At 36.0% G+C, this 8,136-nt stretch overlaps 1 pseudogene; it reads right to left on the minus strand.

Moving 5' to 3' along the window:
- Positions 1–895: 895 nt before the first annotated feature.
- Positions 896–5,668, minus strand: LOC149175579 (uncharacterized; annotated as a pseudogene).
- Positions 5,669–8,136: the final 2,468 nt, after the last annotated feature.

Raw genomic sequence — 8,136 nt, forward strand, 5'->3', positions numbered from 1 at the left:
AAAATATCTTTAGGACCCACTCCAATAGTAAAATAGATATAAAAAATGTGGGAATTCTTTATTTTTAATTTTTAAGATGCTTTAAGGGTTCCCAATAAAATGCCTATAAATTGGCTATCTCATTAAAACAAATAACATGATCCAACAACTTGAAACTGATACTAAAACAAATATGATTAAGCCTGTCTTTGTAGAATAAGAAAGACAAATGAACCATAATCAAGAAGCTATTAGCAACACATAATTCCCAGAAAGACTCACCCCAAACAGATTCTGCATCGGTGTTACATTTGAGATTTGCTCCTAAATCCTGCTCTGTTTAGGTCTCAAGCTTCATGAGATGCAACAAGATAGAGACCTCGTCTAGGTTAAAAAGCTAAAATCAACAAAATCTTGAACAAGAAAATTAGAATATTGGGGGTACAACCAAACACCTCTAGGCTTTCAAAGCTACAGATATAATGGACTCTGAGAAATAACATTTTGCATCTCCTTGCTTCAGAGAATGTATAATAGGCAATAAGAACTATAAAGAATCTAAACCTAACCATTTTCCATACTACTGATAAATTGAATATTGTGAACTAAATATAGCTACATAACAATTCATGGATAATTTGTTACATCATAAAGAAAAGACTAATAAAATCATATGCAGGAACCTAAAAAATGTAGTGAGCATTTATAAAAGGAACTAGAAAAGTTAAATTTACAAAAAGTAAATTGATAAGAAATGCAAGTCAAAGAACCAAAACCATGGCAACTAATCGGTGACTATGCAACTGTAGCAAGAGTTGCTGCAAAAGCCAGGTTCCATTTTCACTATGATATGTAGGATAGCAGTAATATATCATTGCAATATTAAAGAAACACTCCTAGAGTTTTCCTCCTCTCTTCAAACTCTAAACCTAGGGCAAAACTCCCAATGAATAATGTGTAAATTAAGAAGCTAACCTCCAACAATGCACAAATTTAAACCATAGAAGTTCAGCTGGATGCATTAAGTGGGGGCTCAGGGGTCTGTTTTACTGCAGTGTGGTTGGAAAGTGAACCAATCTCGTCTGCCATTTGTCTTGCTTGACCTTCAAGTATTTTTTCCCTCGGGTCATGCATTTCCTTCACTAGCTTTGCATGTTTGACCAAGGCACAGTTCTCTAGTGTACCTGTACCATCAAAACCATTCTCCTTTGTTACATCAATTGAATCTTGCTTGGGTTCCTGAGGCTCTCCCTTACTCTCCAAATCCTTGTGCTTTTCTTCATTCTCCAGCACTGGATCTTTCTTTATGTCACCTTCTTCCCCTTATGGTGCCATCTCTTCTGCCTTCTCATCCATTTTATTTATTTCTTCAATTTTGGACCCATGTATTTTTTCTTTGTTTTCTATTTCCCTTTTTTCATCACTCTCTTCTTCTGCTTCCTTCTTCTTATAAAGATCATCTTTTCCCTTTCCTTCTTCTTCCTTTTTGTGATCAGCATCTTCCCTTATTTCAGCCATATCTTCCCCATGATGGGTATCATGCATTTCCTCTTCCTTACTAGCTTCTACTTATGATTCTTGTTTCTCTGCATCTTTTGAATCTCCTTTTGATTTTCTGGATCTCTTTGGTTTTTTCTTCGATTCACTTTCTAGTGTTTTGACTAGTGATTCCTTTACTTTTTCACTTATCCTTGAAGATCTCCTTGTTGGTGTTACCTCACCTATGGTAGAAAGAAAATGTCAAATTATATTTTCTAAAAGATACATGCCAATATCCTCACAAAAAGGGTATGGATTTCAAACGGAAAAAAAAACAAAGACATGTAAGAACACAAGTTCAGATCAGGAAAAACCAATAAAATAAGAAACTTTACATGTGCTTCGAACATAGTTCAAATAAGGAAAAACCAATAAAATAACAAACTTTACCTGTTCTCCAATAAAATTTAGAGATAGAAGGCCCTCCTGGATTTTCCTTCAAGTACCGCTCTATTGCCTTTTTTGTCTTGAATTCTTCACCTATTGGGACGATAAAAACAACTTCTTGTTTTTTGGGTGTCCCACCCTTCTTTGGAATAAGATGGAAAAAGAATTTACAGACTTTAAGAACAGTACAAGATATACCATTTAATCTCTACAATTAATTTAGAAATTCGGAAGAGCAGCTGATATATGAATCCAAAACCTGTACTATGCACACTGCATCTACATTATAAAAATTCTTAAACAATTGAGCAATAAATAATCTTTAGGACATGGATTTATTTGACAGTTAGTTAGGGTTTAATCTTTTAAGTTTTCCACTCAAAATTTCGATTTTCATTGTGACAGGAAGTCAATAGCTTCCTTTGGGAATGACACAAAAGAAAATTTAAGTATTTGAGTTGGCAAAGCTTAGGACTGAAAGCTTAACACCATGTTCAAGCACCTGCGTTCTCATTGTAACTTGAGAGGCCCACACTAACACCTTATCTATGCATTGTTTGCTCTCGTACTCCTAAAGTATGAAATTAATTTGGTGAAACATGGGATCAAAAACTCACTTCATGCTTATTAAGCACCCAGTCCCTATTTATTAGGCACCCACGTTCTCCTCTATGTTTGCACCTGCATTTCCAACTTATCTCATTTATGTGAACACTCTTGACAATTCCACCAATCATTGTACAAGAGAAATGTGTAGGGTTAGTAGGAATAATCATCATGGATGGATATGACTGACACGTAAGGAAAGGAGATAGGTAGAAGAATATACAGCACTGAGAAAAAAATCAGTTTATATGGAGGAATAAACTATTAACAATTGCATTCTATAGTTTTCTTTGGAGAAAGAGCCGCATGTATGTGGCTCCATGCGTGGAGGATAGGAGGTCTGTCTGGGCAGCGTATCACTTAATTTTGGGTACAGAATTCCTATTGAATATATCCGTTGTCAGAGGAATACATGTTGGATGTTCTTATGTGATATTTGGTGAGGTTTATCTTTGTTACAGGCTGCAGGAATAGAGATGATACAATAACTTGTTTCTAAGACTATTCGGTGGGTATTAAGGCATGTATAATTCCTCTCTAGGATGCATATTCCTGGGCTTGAGTGTAGGCAGGTCAAAATTATTCCATGTAGTTTGGGACTGTTTCAAGATTTGTTGAGGAGCAGCTACCAAGCTCTAAATCAATGATTAGGTGTCTTTTATGGATAATCACAGTAATTAAGCGAGAGGAGAATGAGGACTGAAGCTAATAGCCCTAACCAGTGACCAGGATTACCATCAACACTTGAAGCTAACTGTGTTTATGCCCTAACCAATATTTAGAATTGCAGTATTGAAATCTCCAGCATATAGGAGGATATACTTAAATATTGAAATATTCTATGATCCTTGGAGATAGGGCCGAACCTCTGTAGATGATTGATTGAAGTATTACAACCATCATTTTAGAGGACCATATCATTCTTAAAAGAATAATTTATCTTTGAGATTCGCAGATCCCTAGAACATTTCATACGACAGCTATGGTTTCACATCCATCTCATCCCTTTTTGGTTCATTGCATATCACTGAGCATTTAAAGTCGAGTTGTTAAAGGGTATATTGAAGACAACCCAGTTTGAGCATGAGTACTGGATCTTTGCTGAGAGTTTGTTGACAATTTTGAATATAAGGATCAACCTTGATTATCCAATGTGAAATACTTTATGGGAATTTTTTTAGATCAAGGAGCAATATTAGATAATCAATGATTGTATTGCTCTAACTTTTGCAACAATTTTTTTTGGGGATATATGTATATATATGTTATCAACATAATCCGTCAGGTCTGTGAAGTCATTATGGGAGATGTATTGATCACTTGATATCTCAAGGCAATACGTCCTTTCTTCTTAATACCAACTCTAAGGTTCTGAGTGACCTTGCTCTGAACTTGATTTAAGAATATTGATCTCTAATGATGATGTAATCCTAGCAACATTTGATTGATGCTCTTCTTGAAGGTATCTCGGCTCATTGAAATCAACAATTAACTTCCCCACAAGAATTATGGGCTATGCTTAAAAGCCTGACCTATTAAGTTTTCTTGTTGGTAAGTAAGGCAACCATATTTTGTGCTAAGAGGTTCAGGTTTGAATATTGATGTCGAAGCAAAAAAAATTATACGAAATTCTATTACATCTCATATTCGATGCCTTGACAACCTTATCCTATCTCTGACCTTGATATCAAATTATAGTATCATTTTCTTCAAAGTCAAATGCCTTATCATATTGTGAAATGTGGCTCTTGGTTGTCAAATCTACTTGACCTTCTCTCTCTTGAATTATTGAAATCATTCAAAGCTAAGAATGGAACATCTCCAAGAGCAAAGGTATCAGCTTGATGGAAAGTCATTTTGAAATCATATAAGTGACAACTGAATTAGGACAGTTTTATGAAGATATGTCTAAGATTCAGGTTGAAAATTGACTACGTGTAGAAGTTGTCATGGAATCATTAATAAGTAGAAAAGGGTTCCGCTCTTGTTGTTAAGTTGTATCACTAATACACATCATCGGCTGAATGTTGCGGTGAACCTGTCAGAGGCTGAAACATTCAGATCAAGGACACAACTTGTTTTCGTTGATGAATATGTATAAGGAAATGTTGAGATTAGTTACTGCTGGACATGTATTACTATTATCTCTGGAATAAAACTAAGAAGCCTTGTTAACAAAACAATGCTTGTATGGACCATATTGGTATATTGAGTAATGATGGGGTCATCCTAGAAGTATGAAGATCTGTAGCTATCAAGGATAGTATCTTGTGCAGTAAAGATACAATATCAGTGGCACTGTCTATGAATGACATCCCTATACATGCAACACAACATCATTTATGCTCTATTTTTAGCCCACCATTTTGTATGATATCGCTACAAGTCTAGTAGCGGTGGTGATATGTTGTAGGCCCTATATGTTGATGCCTGTGTTACAGGATTGTTCACAATCAAGCTGTAAACCAGTCAAATGCATCTTTTGAAGCTTTTATTCTTGAAGATCGGCTAGGAAAAGAATGGCCTTTGTTGAAATCATCTCAAGAAAGATGTCTTCTCCTGATTAAAGAAGAACCTTGTCAATTCTTCAGAAAGTTCCTCTTTGGTCTGGAGCTTCCTTGAAGCCCATACGAGAAGCTCAGGAAATTAAACATAGCAAGGCTCTACTATAAAATATTTGGATTAATAGCAGGTTGAAGACAAACCTATGAATACAATTTGAGTATGAGGGAGCTATGATTCAGCTATTGATGACATTTGTCCTACAGATGATAACCCTCTCATTTATCAAAGTAAGAGGGAGATTTTTCTTGAGGGGTCAAGATGAAGGGCTCTAAGATTAAAAGGTTTGATAAGATGGAGATGTTGTTAATTTGGACATAGTCATCTTATGAGGTCTGATTAAATTGTTTAAATGAAGTGTATTCTTCCAAGACAAGATGTTGTTATTTTGAATAGAACAAAAACAGTTTGCAAGGCTCCCATGACAAAAGGGACGTACCTTTGTATACCAATAGAAATGGTAAATGTCTTGAACATATTCAACTACAACAAGTTGATTTTCATTATCTGCTGCATCAATATTGGGCAAGTCCTCTTCCTCTTCCATGACATCTCGCTCGATGGATACAGATGCAAGCTGTTTAATAGAAACCATTGGATGGAAATTGGAGCTATGGATTAGATAACCCCTTCACTTGCTTTTGCAAAAGAATAGAGTAAAACTCTATGAATAAAAAGCACCATCTACACATGATAAAATAAGGGTAGTGGACCAAATGCTCCTAGCCTCACTTCTGACATTCATTGTTGATGTAAAATCTCATGGAAGCCTTGTCTTCCTTTTTGATGCGTCAATCATTGGCATTATTCTTGAGACACCTTTAGCTATAGGTGGGTAGAACCTAGACTTGGATGCATTTGAAGGCCTTGGTGGTCTCCCTGAAGCTGAAGTACATTTGCTAGAGAGGCCAGTAGTAGAAGGCCTCCCTGAAGCTGAAGCATGTTTACTTGAGAGGCTAGTAGTAGAAGACCTCCCTGAAGCTGAAATGTTTTTACCAGAGAGACAGTAGTAGAAGGCTTGCGTTGTATCCTTGAACTCGATGGATCATTACTTGAGACCTCAACATTCGAAACCCTGGGCAGTTTTCCTGAAACTGATTCACGTGTATGTAAGGGTCCAACATTGGAAATCCCAGGTGCTTTTCCTGAACCTACTACATGCTTGGATTTTGAAACCAAAGTTGATCTAATGCTTCCCTTTTCATCTTTGTTCCTCTATGGCCCCAGTGGCTGAATGGCAACAAAAAAAAACCAACGGAAGTAAAATAAATACATGTAAACCATCCCAACTAAACAGGCAAGCAAAGAGCCCTGTTATTGACCTCAATATATCCACACGCAGTTACCGATTTGAAACAAAGGCCAATGTATAAAGCCCAGTAGTAGTGAACTCATATCATTCACCTTATGCTGCCCACTAACATCTGGGGATTGATATATGATAAATACATCACACAGTTGTTTAATCACACACAATTTATACAACCATGGATGATGTACATACCATGGATGATGAATTTGTTGTAGCACTCGTATTCTTGACATCGACACCAAGCCTCCTACACACCTAATTCTAATTGGTAAAAACCCTAAAATATCTGTAAAAGACTAGAGAATCATATTGGGAAGCTAAATCTACCTTGGCATTTGCTTATCAACAAGTTGATTATGCTTCCTAGATTTCCTGTGGACATAGAATTACACACCCAAAGCATCACATACAATATTTTTCTTCATCAGCCCCTACCAGAAGAGGGTTTAAAATGCCTGAATAAGCATATGGATACGGAAAAATGGTTGACCAGAGAGGCTAAGTTCACAATCAAAACTTCTTTATAAAACTGAATTTTCCACCATGTGCTAATAAAACATGAGTACTACATAAGGGTTTTAAAAATTAAAAAAAAAATACATATGTTCTAGGAATGAAAAAGCCTGCTTACTCTAGCTTGATCTCATCACCCCCATTGGGGTTTGAAGCATGGCACCCTAGGTTCCCAATGTCTGATAAAACCCTTCTAGGCCTCGTCTCAACCCGCGTCACCACTACATCACAGAGCATGCATATAACCTCTATCAAATCGATCCTTGTTTTACACTAGTCATATAGAGCCATTGATATTCATATAAACACTAATAAAGATGTACTACATATTCGCTGATATTAGGTTTTGGTATGGGGTTTGGATAGTAGAATACTGTAAAATACCTTTGCTAGCGATGGGCCTATTGGGCTTCGCTGCCCTATATTCGATTCCAATTTTGGTTTGCTGAAAAGAAAAACACAAAGCATTCAGTAACTATTGAATAATCAAACCCCTCCAAAACTGATAAGGAAGCCATAACTGAGTGTGATCCTAACCTTAAACATAAATTCAAGAATTCTAAAATCTTACCAGCCATCTTGGAGATTCTGGGATAATGGAGAGACCAATAAGCAATAGAAAATTGGGAACTAGCTTTACATCACCTCCCATTGACAACCTGCCTCGCTCAACAACACATATTTTTTTCTTCTAGCTGTGTTCTTGGGAGAGATCATAGGTATATTCTGTATGAAAGTTTGTGAAAATTGGCCACCAAGTGGCCTTATTTTCCTTTTTGGAGGTGATATGTCATGCTATAAGCACTTTGCTATGTATTTTCCTTTTCCAAACCATGAAATAGAAACATATGAATTCTTTCTTTGGAAAAATAAAATCAATTAAAATTTGCATACCATTCACCCTATCAAATTCTTGTAAATCCAAAAGTTGCAAAAAATCAGATACCATCCACCCTAAAATATCCCTTGGATCATACACACACATTGCAAGGCCCATAAAACACATATATATCAATGTAGGAAAAAATAAGAAAGCAAAGTGCCATCACCCAAATAATCTACCAAGAGCACATATCTCAATAAAGTTGCAAATAATTTAAAAACAAACTACCATCACATGTCCAAAATCCTTACAGATAGTAATTAATGTTAATGTCGTTTAGTGAAAGCACTGAAAGGAAATGTCCAAAATATGATTGAGGACTTAACTGACAATAATAACCAAGTGAAATTTAACT

This window comes from Pinus tabuliformis, chromosome 4_1, assembly GCF_031772625.1.
Source record: "Pinus tabuliformis cultivar Carrire ecotype Pingquan chromosome 4_1, CPIR1, whole genome shotgun sequence".
Taxonomy (NCBI): domain Eukaryota; kingdom Viridiplantae; phylum Streptophyta; class Pinopsida; order Pinales; family Pinaceae; genus Pinus; species Pinus tabuliformis.